Raw genomic sequence first — 19,319 nt, 5'->3', positions numbered from 1 at the left:
AGATTTTTACTTTTAATTTTCTCCAATAATAAAGTGTTTAGGTTCTATTAAATAATCTACTGCAAACTGGTTAGGTTGATAGTGAATTATTGTCACCTGTGTTAGCGGGACTGACGTTTGTCTTTGTTTAAGAAGGGTGATAGAATGTGTATTGATAACTATAGGACCATAACAATTGTATCAGTACCGTATTTTCAAAAATTGTAGAAACTTGCATTAAAAAACAATTATTAGATTATTTTGCTAAATATCAAATTCTTTCATGTAGCCAGTTTGGTTTTCGTCCAGGATACTCTACAGTTAAGGCCCTAGATATTGCTGTGACAAAGATTTTAAGGAGCTTTGAGGATCATGAACTTGTGGGAATGACCCTTTTAGACCTCAGCAAGGCCTTCGATAGAATTTCTCATGGTGTCCTTTTGAAAAAGCTTGAATATTACGGAATAAATAACGAGCAATTACAATTTTTTCAGACGTATCTATGTGGCAGATTGCACATGGTATCGGTTGGAAATCAGATTTCATCTGCTAAGGAGGTTCTTGCTGGAGTTCCACAGGGTTCTGTCCTAGGTCCTTTGCTATTTGTACTATATACTAATGACTTGCCTGTTAATTTAGATTGTGATACCATACTGTACGCAGACGACACCTCTATCTTAGTAAATGGAAATTGTTTAAATAAAGTGCTCAATCAAACTAATAGAGTAATTAACACAGCCAATGTATGGTTTGATTCTAACTATCTTAAAATAAATGAAAGTAAAACGGAACATATAGTGTTTACTTTAAGACAAATGCAGATAGATAGTAAAATGACAAAGCCAATAAAACTCTTAGGTGTCACTATTGATCAGAAGCTTTTATGGGAGGATCATACAAACAACTTAATCTCTAAATTGGCACGTGTTTGTTTTTTATTGAGAAAGTTAAAGACCTGTGTAAGCCAAGAGTTAATGAAAATGTCATATTTTAGTTTTTTTCATGCTCATTTATTGTATTCAAATATTTTGTGGGGAGGTAGTACTGGTGCGGAAAGAGTTTTTTTATGGCAAAAAAAAGGCAATAAGAATCCTTTTTGGTTTAGGGTTTAGGGGTTTTTTTCATCAGGAGTTTTTCCCGTTTTCCCCGTCTGCCCTGAAACTTTCAAAAGTGTACCCCAAGTTCAAGTTCAAACAAGGTGATGCCACAAAAGCAGGCAACTACAGGCCTATCTCACTAATCCCAACCATATCCAAAGTAATAGAAAAATTAGTGCTGATTAGACTTCTCGAACATCTTTCAAACAACAATCTCTTAACAGAATATCAGCACGGCTTCCTACCTGGTAAATCTACAACCACAGCACTGATTAATCTTGTAGAGTTCCTACTAGATCAGCATGAAGATGGGAACACATCAACTGCCATTTTTCTAGACTATAGTAAAGCCTTTGATAGTCTTGACCATGAACACCTTCTGAAAAAGTTAATGACACTTGGAATTCGTGGAACCTCAAAAGCATGGTTTACCAGCTACTTAACGGAACGAACACAAATGGTCGAGCTAAGATACAACAGTAATAGAGAAACGGAAAAGGTCAGGTCAAGCACAAAAAAGATCACAAGAGGTGTACCCCAGGGCTCTGTGTTGGGACCCATTATGTTCATTCTCTTCACAAATGACTTCCCTAAGTATATACAGGAATACAGCAACTGCATCATGTATGCTGATGACTCAGTGCTCTTGCTCGGCAGAAGAACTCCTGGTCAACTAGAAATAGATGCATACACAGCAGTGAATATGGCTATCCAATATTGTCATAACAATGACTCGTTGTGAACGAGAAGAAGACAAAACAGCTCATTCTAGGGAGGTGTAGAAAAAAAACTCCAAGGCTACCAGAGACCGATGACACCACCTTTACCAAGTACCTTGGGGTAACAGTTGGCCAAGACCTTTCTTGGACACCACACATCAACAACCTCTGCAAAAAGCTAAGCACCAGACTGTATGTAATACGACGAATAAAAAATATAGGAAACACCATGACCACGAGGATTGCATACTTCTCCCTGTTTGAATCCTATATCCGCTATGGGATAGCAGCTTGGGGAGGGACAACTTCTGGCAACCTGCAACGCATACTTTTGAAACAAAAAAAAGCCATACGAATACTGGGTAATCTCCAACCACGAGAGTCTTGCAGGGATGCTTTCAAGCACCTCAAAATCTTAACAGTCATAGGCCTGTACATCCTGGAAACAGTAACGTATGTCCACATCAAGACTCCAGGCATAGCAGAAAGGGGTGAGCAATTCCATCACTACAACACCAGACGGGCCACTGACTACTGCCTTCCTGTGCACCGACTCCGCAGCACTGAACATAAGCCAAGTTACATCGGCGCCAAAATGTGGAACTGTTTGCCAGAGATGCTGAAAAAAGTGGATCAACAACAATTCGCTCGTCACTTGAAGACCTGGCTTCTCAATCGACCCTTCTACAGCATTGAAGAATTCATGAGCTGGCAAACTCAACCAGACTTTTGAAAAATTACTCAGAATTGTACTTGCTCCTCAGTAATATTGTATGACACTATACTTATCTTGACGATAACGTAATAAAGATATTTTTGATTTGATTTGATTTGGTAGTTGTAAGGCTTATTTTTCTACTCATAATATAATGATTGTACCTTGCATTTTCATTTTTCAAAATTTAATTTATGTAAAAGAGAATATTAATGACTTCCTCTGTTTTAATGGTATCCATAGTTATCAAACAAGAAAAATGTAAACAACTTAGTCCTGCCTATTCCTAGACTAGACAAATATGCAGAGTCATAAATATTTACAAATAAAATTTTTTAACAAACTCCCTGAATCATGGAGATTATTAGATTTTAATCCATTTAAGAGGCAGGTTTCTAGTTGGCTGTCAAGTCATGCATTTTACTCCATAAGAGAATTTTTAGAATATAATATTAGTGACGGTTGATTGTGGGTATTTTAAAATTTTTATGTAATGTAGTATTGTATTATATTAGTATTGGTGTTTGTGTTATTTATTGCACATAATATGTTATTGTTATATAATATGTGAACTAACCAAAAAATTACTATATTATTATTAGTATTGTTATTTGTATGTATCTTTAAATTAGCAAGCTGTGATATTTTATTGTTGGAACTGACGAAGCCTATTGTAATTTTGTATTACTTAATGGTCAATAAAGATCTTGATTCTTGGTGGCATGCCTGGTGGTGAGACCAGTGATAGACTCGGTGGGGTGACAGCGCTTGCTGGCTGTATCTCACAGGGTGACAGGGCTGTGTGTGGGGCGACTGCTGGGTGGGGTCAACACCTGTGTCACTGCAACCTACACTGCAGAGGTGTCCTCGGACACTAGCCGCACTGTACTCGTCACTCTCCAGTCATGATGGCACTGGATCTATGTGCTACCAGGTTTGTGTTTACTGAGTGCCAAATATGTTATCTGCTTCACTTCACACAATCTTCAATGATATGAACATAGCATTCCAGAACCAACTTTAGGACAGCCATAGTCACAGGCATCGCTGCCATAGGGGGCATGGGGGACGTGTAATTTGTCCCTCCCCCCCCCTAAATTTTATAAGAAATTGAAAAGAAATTGTAATACCATTTTTTAAAGTTCATAAATAACACAGAAGACACCCATGCCCGCCCCACCAGATCGGTCGCTGCCAGCAAGCACTGTGCTCGCTTGGCTCGTCGCAGCTCGGGGCTCTGCAGTCAGCCCGCATTGCGTGTATCTCCAGTACACCTCCTTTAAGCAAGGGGTCATTTTGGATTGTTATTATGTACTGTAAAGAGAGACAAGTCTACAATTTAAAGTTAACGTTTACATTTTGATGTGATAGACCGCATTTACAGTAGTGTGTGTTAAAGCATATTAAACCTGATAATAAGTTTTTATTAAATACCTACATATATATTTTAGGATGAGTTTTCAATTTTATTTTTAGACATGTTTTCAGACCAAAAACAAATTGTTTCAATGAAAAACCTGCTTGTAAAAATGTAAAATTTTGGGTTTAAACTAATGTTCAAACGTCATTTCAAGGTCACAATTTTGCAAAAAATATCCGGTAGAGGACCCCCTACATGTTCCGTGGGAGCGTCCTTGGACCCCCTTATTCGTCCCCCCCAAAGTTTTGATGCTGACCATAGTAATAGCTACCATATATAAATACAAACGATGCAGTCATGTTAAAGTACAATACTTCATACTTGTATATTTGTATCATAGTTTTAGGATTAGTACATGCTTGTTAACACCTTCAGTGTATAAACAGACGTATAACCTTTAAGATAGCTGAAGTAACACATATACGTATCTGCTGCAGTCATCATGTCAATGAGAGTTATGTTGTCCCAGGAAACTGCACACTTAAAGTTATTGCTATAAAATTCTTCTAAGACAACTTTAGTAGCTTGGACAGGGGTGGTGAATTTTCCCAGGAGGACTTGATAGGTTGTTTTCGGCGGTTTGTTGAACTGCTGAAGTTGTAGACTGGTAGGCCTCATGGTGTTTCCGGGGTGCGCAAAAAGCCCTTGAGGCTTAAGTGCATGGCAGTAGGCCGCCCCAAGGGAAAAAAAAGACAACTTCAGACACTTTCCCATCATTTCTACTTCCTGAAGTGAACTTACACAGAAGGTAGTAAATAACTAATAACTAGTCAGTCAACTTTAAAGAATAAACTTAGCTGCAAATCTTCTAAAATATCGAGTTGGCCAATCTGAAACGATTCTGGTCACAGTTTCAGGAAATAGTTGTCCTTGACTTAAAGGATTCAAGTGTCCAAATGACTTACACAATGAGTCTTTTAGAATCCTAGATGTTAACTATCCATTATGCAGTGTCTCCACCAATGAAAACAGAAAACAGTAAGAAATATGTATGATGATCATATTGTATATTTATACATAAAGACAGTTACATTCTGTTGTATTTTATAGAAATCGAGTTAGCAGATCTGAAACAATTCTGGTCACAGTTTCAGAAAATAGCTGTCCTTGACTTAAAGGATTGTATTTTATAGAAATCTTGGGTAAAGGTGGCATCGTTGGGCTTGGTACTATCTTTGTTGTCACTGCTGATGATGCCACTCTTGCCAGAAAGTCTTCAGTGGCTGCTTACTCAAGGTCGAAGTGATGAAGCTGTTCAGGCTCTACTGAGGCTTCAGAGAGCTTCGACTCAGCTTGTAACTTTTACAGAATGAACTGGAGCAAAGAAGAAGATTTCCTCATGGATTTCTACTGCAAAAAAGCTCAAGAAGCCTCAGACCTACAAGTCTTTGATCATCATGAGCCTTTTCTTCATTCTTCAAGCTATGTCAGGAGTATCAATAGTCATCGCTTATGCTGTAAGAAGGAAGTTTGTCATGTCTTGTAAGAAGTATTTTTTTTTGTTCTCTTAGTAGAAGAAGCTTATAAATTGCACAGTCCTGTAAGAACCTTAGCTTCCGGTGTGACAGGGTATTCAGGATGGTTAGGGGATAGGGGCTGCTTCCTATCGAGATCCATGAAGAAGAATTAGGGATCTAATCTCAAAGTTATGTCCCCCGGAAGAAGGGGAAGCCAGCTCTGAACCAGCCTCTCCAGTCAAAGCAGGCAGGGGTGGCACACCCTATTTGAGGTTAGCAAGAACCTCTGATAGTTATGGAATGAACCCCACCAAACTCCAACAGTCATCTCCCACAGTAGACTAGACCTATCTAATTGCCCTTGCACCCCAGATTCTCGACATTTGCGGTTAGTGATGTACGCTCCTGGACATTCATAAGGTTACCTAGATTTAAGTGACACATTGGTTTTTGCTGTGCCCAGTGGTGGGTTCAACTGGAAGATATAAACCAGCCAGAAGTGATACTTGTAAGAAGATAATTTCATATTGTTCTTTTATACTGTACTTATATGTATTTGTTTATAATTTTTTAGGTTTTAGTTTAGTTTTACAACTATATCTGTTACTGAAATCATTATTTTGAATGAAGAAATATTATCCTAAATATTTAGACAAATAATGGTTTTATTATAAAACATAGTCACTTAATACATGAAACTCCTTTTTGGTTGTAGGTAGATTTTGCCTGAAGTATAGGAATAGCAGCTCAAGTTTATCATACAGCTCTGGATATTGCTTTCGCTTGTATGTTTTCTTCATTTCTTCATTGAAGACACAAAAAGTTGATCAAAATAAAATGGAGAAAAGAGTAATGTTGGTGGCGGACAGTCATGGAAGATTTTTGGGACATATTTTACAAAATAAACTTGGTTGTGAATACAAGGTAACAGTAGTGAGTAGTTCTGGAGCACCATTTAATTATGTTGCAAAAAATCTCCTAGAACTGACAGAAGATTTCACTTTCAATGACCAGGCTATATTTTTGGCTGGAACTAACAACATTGATGACATTGGTAATTCATCCAACAAACCCAATAGTTTTGATTATGAAATCTTCAGTAAAGTTACACAGATTACAAATTTAAGTTTAATAAGCATCCCTTTTAGGTTTGATAAACCATTTCTGAACGATGCAATCAGGAAAATAAACAATAACCTTAAACTTATTTTAGACGGTTTAAATGCGGGTTCTTTTATTGATTTAAGATCAATGCAGAGACATCATCATACGAAACATGGACTCCATTTTAATTTATCAGGAAAACACCATCTTGCACATATAATAACCGAACGTCTGAAAAAGACTGATATTAAAAAAACGTCAGATGAACAGACATTTGTAGATCCTATTAGTGCAAGTCAGAATGCCAGCAGTACTACTCATCAAAGTCTAGACCAAACAACAGACATTGTGGGTGAGCCAAAAGTTCTGTTTGCGGCAACGGATGATCTCTCAGCTGATATTTTAATTCATAATCAAACACTGTCGGCCTCTTTGACATCTCTTGAAGATTTTCCCCCTCTTCCACCACCAGCTTTGATTAATCATAATGTTGTTCCCCTCTGCAAACAAAATTCACAATTACCTATATGCTCCTCCCAGTTTGATGTAGCTAGTGAAAAAGTTACGAGTGTCCCAGAAAATTGTAACAAAGGTTCAACAATTTTTTTAGACTAATGCAAGTAAATGTATGTTGTTTAAGAAACAAAATATTGCAGTTAGAAAGTATATGTAAAGAAAAAAATATAAACTTAATTTGTATATCAGAACACTGGCTGAAACAAAATCAAGTAGATCTATTTGTACCAGAGAATTTTACTCCAGCCAGCGTAGTCTGTAGAAAAACTAGGAAAAATGGTGGAGTTGGTATTTATGTTAAAAATACAATACAATTTTCTGTTGTTGATGTATCTAAATTTAATTTTGAGTTAGATTTTGAAATATGTTGTATAAAATTAATACAAGAAAATATTTTGATTGTGAGCATTTATAGATCTCCAAATGGAGATATTAACAAATTTTTTAACTGTTTTGAGCATGCTGTCAAAAGGTTACTAATTAATAACCAGAGGGTACTCATAGCTGTGGATTTTAATATTGAAATAAGTAATAGTGATAATGGTAATTTGGATTTTTCTAAATTTAGTAACATTCTCAGATCATTTAATCTTTTTATTACAAATAATCAACCTACACGTTTTAATTCCTGCATTGACAATATTATTGTTAATTTTAATAAAAAGCTATTTACTACTACACTTGGTGAACATTGTCTTGCAGACCATGTACCCCTTTTTTTAAAAATGTTTTCCACAAAGCACTTACAGAACAATCAAAACATGTTGCAAGCTAGTAATGGTTTTATTAGAAGGCACAGTGATGAAAGTCTGGATCAGTTTATTTATTATTTAAAGAAAGAAAATTGGGACATGATAGATGATTTTAAACAAAATAAAATTGACATTAAAACACTTTTTAATAGTTTTATTAAAAAATTTGTTGACTTCTGGCACTATTGCTCACCCTTAGTAAAAACCTCAAATAAATCACGGTCTAATAACAGTAAACTTGTCAAGTGGTATACACCGGAACTAGCCAAAACAAGAAATGAAATGCTCGCATTATTCACAATTTATAAAAGTTTGAATTTAAGGGGGTCAGAACAAACTCAGGCAGCTTATAATGTATATATTCAACATAAAAAAAGGTATAGGAATGAATTAACACTAGCAAAAAAAGTTGCAGTTGAGCAGTATATTAGTAAAGCTCCTAACCAATGCAGGGCTGCTTGGAAGGTGATTAGTAATGAACACTCACCTACACACAGTCAAGATGTAAATTTGGATCCTGAGGAATTCAACCAGTATTTCATAAACTCAATTAGAGAGCTTAGTGAAGGAATTCCCCCCAGCCACCATAGTCCTGATTACTTTCTGGGAGAACGAATGATTGATCAAAATTCATTTGTTTAGCTAACAGTTACAGCCGAGGATGTTATAAAGGCTGTGTCAAAATTCTCAAATTCAAAAGCTATGGACTATTATTGGTTGTCGAATTTCATTATTAAAAGTACTATTGAATTTATAAGTGAACCCCTAGCGATAATTTTAAATAACTGCATGAATGAGGGATTTTTTTCACCTTTACTAAAGGTGTCAAAAGTTACTCCAGTGTTTAAGAAAGGTGACAAAAATTGTGTACATAACTATCGTCCAATCTCAATTGTCCCTATATTTTCTAAAATTTTTGAATCAATTATGTACAACCAGCTGAATGGCTATTTTGAGTTTCATAATTTAATTTCAAATAGTCAATATGGCTTCCGCCAGTGAAGATCTACAACTTCGGCTGTATTAAACATAATTGATCATACCCTAGAGGCTTTTGAAAAAAAGGATTCCTCTTCATTAGTTTGATGTGACCTCAGTAAAGCATTTGACAGTGTCCTTGTTGATGTTCTTCTTGATAAGCTTGCATTTTACGGTGTTAGTGATTGTGCTTTAAGACTTATTAAGTCATATCTTTCCAATAGATTGCAATATGTATGTGTCAGAAATAAATGCTCTCAAATGAAAACCGTGGAAACTGGTGTTCCACAGGGTTCTATTCTTGGGCTTTTTTTCTTTATCGTTTATATTAATGATCTTCCTAAAAACCTCAATACTCATTCAGTGATTTACGCTGATGATACCACCTTACTTTCTAGTCATCATAATTTAGACTGTTTGGCACAAATTACCCAACAATCTGAGAAAAGGGCTTATGAATGGTTTGCAGCAAATAAGCTAGCATGCAATTTGGATAAAACACAGTGTATTACTTTAAGCCTCAAACAGGAAATCAATTTGGTATCGGTCAAGCTCCTAGGAATTAATGTAGACTCAAAATTAAACTGGTCAACTCATATAGATACTGTCTGTAACAAAATCTCTAGAGTAAATTACTTACTTTGGAAACTCAAAAGTTTTGTTAGTCCAGAGTATTTAAGATTGGCATATTTTGGGCTTTTTCAGTCGCACATATTGTATGGTCTACTTGTATGGGGTCATTCTTCACATGTCATTGACATTCTTGTGCTACAGAAAAAGGCTGTTCGTAATATTGGAGGAGCCAACCCACTTGAACACTGCAAACCTCTTTTTGTACAATTTCAAATTCCCACAATAGTAAATCTTTATATTTTTCAAGTTTTATTGTATACAAAATCTAATTTGAATCTTTTTCATACAAGACAGGAGATCCATCAATACAACACTAGGGGAAGGAATAAGATTGATATATATTTCCTCACAGACTAGCTAAAACTAAAAGCTCGTTTAAATTGAATTTTATAAATTTTTTTAATAAGCTGCCTGATGATGCGAGACTTGTTTCCTTTAAAATATTAAAAAAAAGTTATATGATTGGCTAGTGAAAAATCCTTTTTACAGCATTGAGGAATTCATGAATTGCCATATTAATGTTAGGTTTTAGTTTATAACTAACTATAATTACTTTTATTTATTGCTACATTACTTAAATTTCATGTGAACTTTTTACAACACTTTTGTGTTAATGTAATTTTTAGCTCTAACAATGTATGTAATTTTAAAATGACTTGTCCTATTTCTGTAAACAGATCAATGGAATAAATGATTCTTATTCTTATTCTTATTCTTATTACTGACTGCTTGGACATGTAATCGCTATGAACGGAGGTCTGCTTCACTGTCATCTGCCATCATGGTCATCTCTGTAAGCCAATTTACACTTCTATCAGCTGTAATCTCTAAGTAAGGTAAAATACAATAGAAGGGGTCAGAAGCCAAGGTACAAGTGACTCTTTTTGAGTTTTGAGAAAACAAGGTTTAAAGTTTAAGTTATATAATCAAATCCAGGAACAAATATGTTCAGTAAATTTAGCACATTATTTTTTACTGGTATTTCAAAATGCTAAAAAACCTTTTTTTATATTGGTTTGAATTTCCCTCTTTATGATATGGGCTACTATCTGATAAGAGGTGCCACTTGTATCCCTTGGCTTCCAAGTGGAGTTAGGAAAAAATTAAGAACACAGGCTTTTATGTCAAATAAAAACCACATTTTATTACAAAGAGTAAGCTCCTATCTTAAATATTTAGTCAGAATCACTGTCAAAAAAGTTTTCCAATTCAATGTTGTCTTCTTCATGATGAGGGTGTTCCTCACAAGGTTGATCTTCTCTTGATTGGCCCTGTCTTGTTAAAGTATTCCCTTGGTAGTCTACAGATCTGAAAAATCTGTGGTGAACCGGAGGTACAAATTGCAGCAGATTAAGAAGATCCTTGTACTTAGATGCCTTTATTTTCTTTTTGTTTTTTTTTGGAAGAAAAGGTGGCAGTTGGGTCGGAATCCTTCCTGGGTTCTTAGCGATCATGCTATATTCTGAAAACGGTAAGTCTTTATTGAAAGTAGTTTTGTAGAACAAAGTCCAAGGATGATTTTTTCTAAATTGTAACCACTGCATCTTACTGATACCCTTCACAGATTTAACATAGAACTTGTGAATGGCTTCCAGGGAAACAAAATCTTCATCTGACATCTTTTTTACCATGAACTTTTTACTTGCTCCGGCAATAATCTCCATCCAATCGTCAGGAACATAAACGCCCCTCTTCGTGTTCCTCTTCATATTTTCAATCTTCCCAAAGTCCCTGTCACAGTGGTTGTAAGAGTGCCCAGTAAGCAGAAACTTCAAATCAATGGTCTCAATGTTAGTTGTATTAACAACGTGAAACCAGAACTTTACTGTGATGTGACTCTTGTTCTGGCCCCCACAATTGTCGCTAAAAGCTGTCAAGTGGGTTACAGTTGGAGGAAATGATTTTATATACTGCAACAAACAAGAGACAATTTCTTCGCACCCACTAGAAGCTTGTGCTTCATGCCACATGAACATGAACGCATTACCTGTACAGATATCATGGACGTTGAAATTATAGGTCCAAAGTTGACGAGAGTAGTAAATTCTAGTACAAGTTAGTATTGGGGTTGGCAACATTTTTTGGAGGTCAAAACATAATTATCGCAACATGTGTTGGGTCATCTTTTACCTTCCTTTTTCGCATGTTCCATTTCAGTTTTAGCACTCTCAGCTTGACGGAGGTGAAATTCTTTAGCTGTAATAGCAGCTACCTTTGCTTCTTCATCTCTGTGTTCGAAGGTGTTTTGCATTTTATCACACGTATTGCAAGTGTCTGTGTGTGGTCGATGGAAAGTAAGGTTGAAACAGGTGTTGAAAATGTGTCTGTAATAAGATACAGTAGTAGGTTCCACGCCCCGATCTTCACAGAAAAGCTTGTAACATTCATACATCTTTTTTATGTTAAGGTTACTGTCAAGATATTTCCTGTTTGGATTTTGATGTCGAGAATAGTGACTGGAGTATCTTGGAAACATTGCAATATGCTCCTTGACCAAGTCAGTTTTTTCCTGCACAATTTTGTTGGTAGGAACTTTACGCCCTCTTTTGTCTCGAGGTGGAATACCTGTTTCAGATATGTGTTTCTTAGAAGCAACATTAGTAATTCGCTTGTTGGACACATCAAGAATCTTTAAAAAGAACTCTTTACAAACTCTGACATATCCTAGATTATATTGACAAGAAAAGGATTTCCCTTGCACTGCGCCATCTTTCTTTTTATTAGGCGCCCCTATATTAACAGCCGAGTTCAAATAAGAAGATTGTAGTTCCCAGCTTCCCAAAGCCCAGTAACTGTTAAAAAATTCTTGTCTCTTTTCCTCATCAATTTTTTCATTACATTTGTAACGACATTGATGGTTGTACGGCTTAAGCTCCTTTCTTTGGTGTACTTTACCTTTGCGGTCAGTGTATTCGTGTCCCGAATTGCGAAGTATAGAAGATTTTTTCCTTCTCCATGACTCAATTCGTCGAGTCCTTTTTCTTCCAGGGTGCTTGGTGCGCTTAGGAGGGGTTCTTCTTCATCCATTTGCTGTTCTTCTCCCTCTGTTCTCTGGACCTGTTCTGTGACTCCACCTAAAAATAAAAAAAAGTATAGCAGACACCGAGGTAGTAGGAGAATCAGTAGGAGGCGTATCGTATGTCTGTCATTAGTCTGTCTTGCAGTGTCTTAGCGACTCAAAATACACCTGTGGAAACTGTGTTTATTTTAAACAGCTTGTTCTAAACTGCTGTAAGCCGACTTTGGGAATAATATTACTTCTTGATTGTTCAATAGGTCTATTGGAAATTCTTAAAAATATTATAATGTAGTATCCAACACTAGAAAAGGTTAATTGAGGCTCTCTAGATGATTGTGTAGGCTTAACATGACATTTTTGTAGGGGGGACGTTATGCCTATAAATATGGGACTAAATGTTCATGGCCACTATCCTTAAGGGGGATATTCAGCCCTTATTGTATGGTAACAAGATTACAACCTTGTAATTCACCCCTCAACCTTCATCCCATTTGCCTCAAAATACCTATTATTTCCAAAGGAAAGATAAAATTAAGGATCTAGGCTCACCTTCATCGTAATTATCGCCTGAATCCTCGTTGATCGGATTGAAGTCAGGATCGTTATCACTGTCATCTGGAAATAAAACTAAGTATGTAGTAAATATTAAATCACTGTTTTAAAACAAAAATATTACACTTAAACACTGACTCTTTAATAATGAAACATAACCTAAAAACTGCAATAGAAAGTTTCATATTTTAAAGGAATTGTAGAGGCAAATTATTACATTAACAATACTGTTTATCAAGCTACTGTTGAAACTAAATACAATGTTTTTTATTGTTAAATTTGCTTATGCCTTTGAAACTAGCTTTCCCAAACTACTAACAATAGAAAAAAATAACAATGTTAAATGGATTTCAAATGATGTTAAAATTAAAAATGATGAAATTGTGAAACTTGAAAAAGAGTATAGATTGCTGAAAACCGAGTTTTTAAAACAGAAAATTAAACAGTTAAAAAGGGAAGTTAAATTACAAATTGATAATGAAAAAAAAAACAGTTTTTGGATAATAAAATAATGAATTCTACAAATAAATCAAAATCTACATGGCAAATTATAAAATCTGAAGTTGACAACACTACTAAAACAAATGAAAATATACATATTGTTTGTAGAGGGCAAAACTGTATCAGAGCCAAACCTTGTCAGCAATATTTTTTAATGATTATTTTGTAAATGCTGTAGATAATTTAGTAATTCCGAACATCCAACCTAAAATTGTTAGTGAGTTGTCCTTTAAAACACAAAGTTCAAGAAGATTCACTTTTGAATCTGTTAATGAAGATGCAGTAAAAAAAATTGTTATGACTTTTAAAAATAAATTTTCAACTGGTATTGATGATATTCCCATGGCTTTGGTAAAACAATCGTTTCCCGCTCATCTCCAGGCCACTCACAGCACATTATTAATTCATCATTAATTTCTGGTTTTTTCCCATGTCAATTAAAAATTGCTAAGGTAATACCTCTTCATAAAAAAGGAAACACAAATGACCCATCAAGTTTCAGACCTATTATCATTGTTACCCGTATTCTCAAAGGTTTATGAAAAAGTAGTTTATAACCAGCTTATGAAATATTTGGAACTAAATCAGTTACTTGATAAACGAGCAACATGGTTTTCGACCAGGCAGATCCACAGCTACAGCAAGTGTTAAATTTATTGAATCGATTATAGACTCAATTGACAGAAATGAAAAAGTTATTGGAATTATTTCTTGATCTTACCAAAGCATTCACAGTGTGTCACATGATGGGTTGCTTAATGTCCTTAGTGATTTTAATATAAAAAGGCAAGGAATACAATTGGTTTAGGTCATATTTGAAGAATAGACAGCAGTGTACTCAAATCCAACACATTTTAAAACTATGCTGGAAGTCAATATAATTACATTAGAACCTATTTTTCAAAATTTAAAAATAGTTAAACATGGCGTTCCTCAAGGTTCTATCCTGGGCCCTCTTTTATTTTTCTGTTATTTAAAGGGGCTCCCTGGGACGGTTCTAGGTGGAGGCTCAATATGCCTTTATGCTGATGATGCAAGTATTACGGTTTCAGGTAATAAACAGGAAGACATTGAGCTTTTGTCTTTTTAAAACCTTTTAACTGTTTAAAGATTTCCTGAGTTCCAAGAATCTCTTGCTAAACCCAAATAAATCCAATTTTGTATCGTTCAGTACTAAACAATCAAGATTACAATTTGAGCCTAACATATATTTAGAAAATTCCAAAATTGAATCAAGTAGACAATACAAAGTTTCTTGGAATAATATTAGATCGGGAAATTGGGTTGGGAGAAACATGTTGATTATGTGGTAAAAAAAAAATGTCCTCCGGTCTATTTGCTTTACGCCAAATGTCAAGGGTGTGTAGCATTGAGACATTGAAAGCCATCTACTTTTGCTATGGTAAATTCCCATATGTCTTACAATATAGGAATATACGGAGCCACAACTAAAAGAAATCTGGACAGAATCTTATTACAACAAAAAAAAAAAAGCTCTAAGAATAAATTTTTAACCTAAAAACAAAGAGATACAGTGAAACCATACTTTTCTCAACTTCAAATTTTTGACTGTATATGATCTATACATTTATGAAACTGTTTTTATACGTAAAAAAATACAACAACCCAATTAGTATTTTAAATCATCATGATCATAATTTAAGACGTAGCAGATATGTGGAACAACATAGACTGAAAGTTTTATGAAAAGAAAACTGGTTTCATTGGCACAAAAAGTTTTGTTTAACCTTCCTCTCAATATTCAAAATGAGCAAAATTATGAAAAATTCAAAAAACTACTTAAAGATTATTTATTAACATTATCCTTGTATTCTTTTGAAGACTTTTTTTGTTTACAATATGTAAGTAACATTTAAGTATTGTTGGGTATGTTTTAGAAATGTATAAAATCCCCTTAAATTACCTAATAATTACCTTAACTAATAACTGTCTTGATTTAAAAATTGTTTTAACTTACTCTGTAGAAGGCTACATAGCCAAATCTTACTTTTTTCAGTGAGTGTCCAAACTGATTTTTATGTTTTAATATAGCAATTATAAATTTATATTGAGATTTATTGTGACGCTATTCTTGTAATCTGTTACATGGCTGAATAAAGAAATTTTGAATTTGAATTTGAATAATCACATATTTTGGAAACTATCAAGAATCAATTGAGCTTATACACTTACCTCCAAAAATACTTGGAATACTGTCTTCGGACATTGTCTGCGGTTACACTGAATGAACAATACAGTAAACAGAACACATTCCTGAACAAAATGTTTGTAGCTGTTAGAGGCCAAGGGATACAAGTGCTTGTACCCTTTGGCCTGTAACTAAAACAGCTGATGCTGAAAGTAGTTTTTCATTTTGCCGCTAGATCTCAGCATTTAACAGAGTTTTACTTATACCTGTTGGCCACAAACATTTTTAATACACTCAGGATATGGCTTCTGCAGTTAACTCAGAAAAAACCATAAAGTCACTTGTACCCCTTGGCTTCTGACCCCTTCATGTTAAGTGTGTGGGTGTGTACCCTATCTCATGTTATGTTACTTATGTTCCTTTTCTCAGAAACTAGTGCTTTTTTAATATTAGACTTTCTTATACATATAGCAGGTGTAAAATATAACAGTAAACAATGTTGATTTATTATGATATAAAAAAATTATGGTTGCCTGTAAAGTCGGTTTTACGGGTGAAGATTTTACGTGACAACGTCTTTTTCTCGGTAGAATATTTATTGATATGAATATTATTAAATTGCACAATAGGAACAAGGAATTGAATGAAAATAAGAATTGCACAAATTTTAACTATAGAAATATATTTTGTTTACTAAAATATTGTACATAATTTGAAATTAATTAAAATTTGTTATTGTAAATGGTAAAGTTGAATAAAACATTTACTAAAATTGGAATTTGAAATTCTTGCTAAACACAGTTAAATTCTAACTCCGCGCGTGGTGATTGGTCGGTTTAGTTCGTTTGTTTGGTCGCACTGTTATGACAGGTTAGAGGTTATAATTTGTTATTTCAAATGTTTGACTAGCAATACGCGCTGTTTCTTCTCAATCGACTAAATTACGATTGATTGCAGAGTGATTTAAACTAATAATTTACTTAACACTATCAACATTTGTCAATAGTATGACATAACCTATAAACTCAGTTTCTCAACTTTTGTGTCAATCTAACAATTAATCAATCAATCATAGTTTACGATAATGAAATATCAGTGTACAATTATTTACCTTTATTGTTGTAGTTGTTGTAAATGACGAATCTAAGCACTCCACATTTTCACGAATAAACATAGTTATCTGCTTTATCCCGTGCGGCGGACCCACAGTTATCTGCTTTATCCCGTGCGGCGGACCCACTGGACGGGCATCGTAACGTTACCGGGCGTTACACTTTTTCATGAGTGACTCCGAGCCGCAACCTAATTTAAGACGTTGTCACGTCAAAAGCTGTTCACAATTTTTGGATTGAGAAAATGGATTTTGGATTAAATTTTAGAGTTTATAAGAATTGTAAATATATTTAAACAAAGGTGTACTAATATTTAAATACAATAATATGATTATGTAGAAAAGTCTCAGTTAATTCTTGAAAGACTTTGGAACACAGGTGTCATTGGTTTTATTGCACATCTTTATTTTATTTCATATGAGTGAAGTGTTTAGTTTATATGAAATTTGTTATTACAAGTTGAAAACTTTCATTCTTTTGAAACTGTAAATGGCATTATATTTTTCACTATTATACACAGTGTTTTGAAATAAAAATATGTTTATACAAAAGCGCAGACAGACAGGTTGATGGAAAACAATACCAGGTGTGTGAGGGAAAACAGCCATTGGTGCAGTTAGGGTGTTTAACCATGTTTAGACTGATATTATCAAAAGATTGACACTTACCCACTCAAGATGCCTGATTGACAAAGGTATGCAGACCTGAGTCAGAACCCAGCTGAGAGAGCACCACAGCAAAGGGGAACCCCAGAACCATCCCAGAGTTGGCTACAGGATTTTTCTGTACATTTGCTATCGTTCAGTGATACAAAAAATCAGTACAAAAATCAGTTTTTTATTAAGTGCATGTTTTTAGAATTTGTGAAGTTGACAAACAACATGGTGGTTGTGATTCATGACTTAGGCGTGTCACAACGCTTTGGTATGATTTGTTTATTTTAACCTAGTTTGTAATTATGTATTAGGTTAGTTATACCTGAAGAATAGATCAGATTGCAGATCTCGAAACGTAGTGTTACTGATTTCTTGTTTCACTGAACAATGGCAAATTTCCGGAAAAATCCTGTTTCCTTCACATATCCAGGCGTATCAGAACTTAATTTACACCCTATATACCATTGCAAACAGATGATTTCAGGCTGTAAAATAGCAACAAAAACGTTTTTGCAATATATATATATATATATATATATTGAACCGTAATTGCAATATATATATATATATATATATATATATATATATTATATATATATATATATATATATATATTATCTTCTTTTACCTTTGCCAACTTAAGTGAGAGGTATTTGTATTTGTGGACAATGGATTGGTTGTTAGTAATATCTGTTATGTTATTAACTCCACATTATAGGGTTATCTTTATATTAGTATAATGAAAAGTCAACTAAAACCCTTTAAAACATGTTTTTATTGTCATATATATACTATATATAAAATGGTGCACCGACTCCCTTGAACCTATGATTTGGCAACCATCTTTTTTAGATTATAAAAGTCTGTTGCTGTGATGGCAACTGTCTATTTTAGATGATCAAAACACTCATTTTTATTTGCATCTTACTATTCTCAGAAGTTGTCTGATTTACATAACCTTTTTTACTAACAAAGAAAAATACTAAGAATTTAATTACAAAAAGCCTTGAAAGTTTACACAGGTATATTGGTCACAAAAAATTACTTTGTAAAAAAAACAATAATAGTTATAATAATATAGGAAAATGATGTAAATTCCATATGCCTAAAATCTATATCTAATGATGAAAAAATAATATGGTACATAGCAGGATGTCTAGAACAAATTAATATATTTAATAGATTTTTAAAAAAACCTTAGGAAATCCAGGAAAGTTGGGGAACTTTCCTGCCATTTAGGCAAATTAAACTGCCATAAGGTTGAAGATTCTTGAAGCATTTTTAAAAAATTGAAAAGTAGTAGTTTGTAGCAAAACGCTTTTATAATATTATTTTATTTTTGGAAGAAGGCCTTTTGAAACCAAAGGTTTCATCAGCAGGCAGCTCCACAAATAAATGTGTGGATGACACCTTTGGTTTTGAAATGCCTTGTTCCAAAAATAAAATAATATTGGAAAGTGTGTAATTACTAACTACTAGTTCTAGGGTTAATACATTTCAAGCTCCTAGGTTAATACAGCAAGGTTATTTTATTGTATTATAAACATGTTATGTAGCTGATACCTAGGTGATAGTGTTAGCTCTTGCTGTCTCCATGGTTCCCCTTCCCACACGCACATTGGATGGCTGGCTTTCATCTTCTTTTTTGTCTTGTCCAGTACACTGGAGTTCTCCACACTTCCATGGTCCATGCTGGGGGAGGTCTTTCCTACAGATATGTGTGGGTCAATATTAATGATCTATTAATTTGAACAAATATCATACTGTAGTTGAAACCTGTAAAAGTAAAATAAAAAAGTACCTTTCATATATTTTCCTTCAATCTTATGAAGATATATTAACTTAAGTGAATAACAACACCATGCCTTAAAATTTTGTTTAGTTTTAAAAATCTGTCATAGAGAGCAATTTTAATGTGGAACCTGTTGTTATAAGGCAGGAGTATGCCATAGCATGTGTT

The 19,319-nt window shown here is 34.2% G+C and overlaps 1 long non-coding RNA gene across 1 annotated transcript; it reads left to right on the top strand.

Moving 5' to 3' along the window:
- The first annotated feature begins 10,082 nt into the window (after positions 1-10,082).
- On the top strand, positions 10,083-19,175 carry LOC124362092. The gene is made up of 2 exons (XR_006922438.1): positions 10,083-10,163; positions 19,018-19,175. It is a non-coding gene; the product is annotated as an uncharacterized LOC124362092 (long non-coding RNA).
- Positions 19,176-19,319: the final 144 nt, after the last annotated feature.

The sequence above is a fragment of the Homalodisca vitripennis genome, chromosome 5 (genome assembly GCF_021130785.1).
Source record: "Homalodisca vitripennis isolate AUS2020 chromosome 5, UT_GWSS_2.1, whole genome shotgun sequence".
Lineage (NCBI taxonomy): Eukaryota > Metazoa > Arthropoda > Insecta > Hemiptera > Cicadellidae > Homalodisca > Homalodisca vitripennis.
This window is presented reverse-complemented; position numbering and strand designations above follow the sequence as displayed.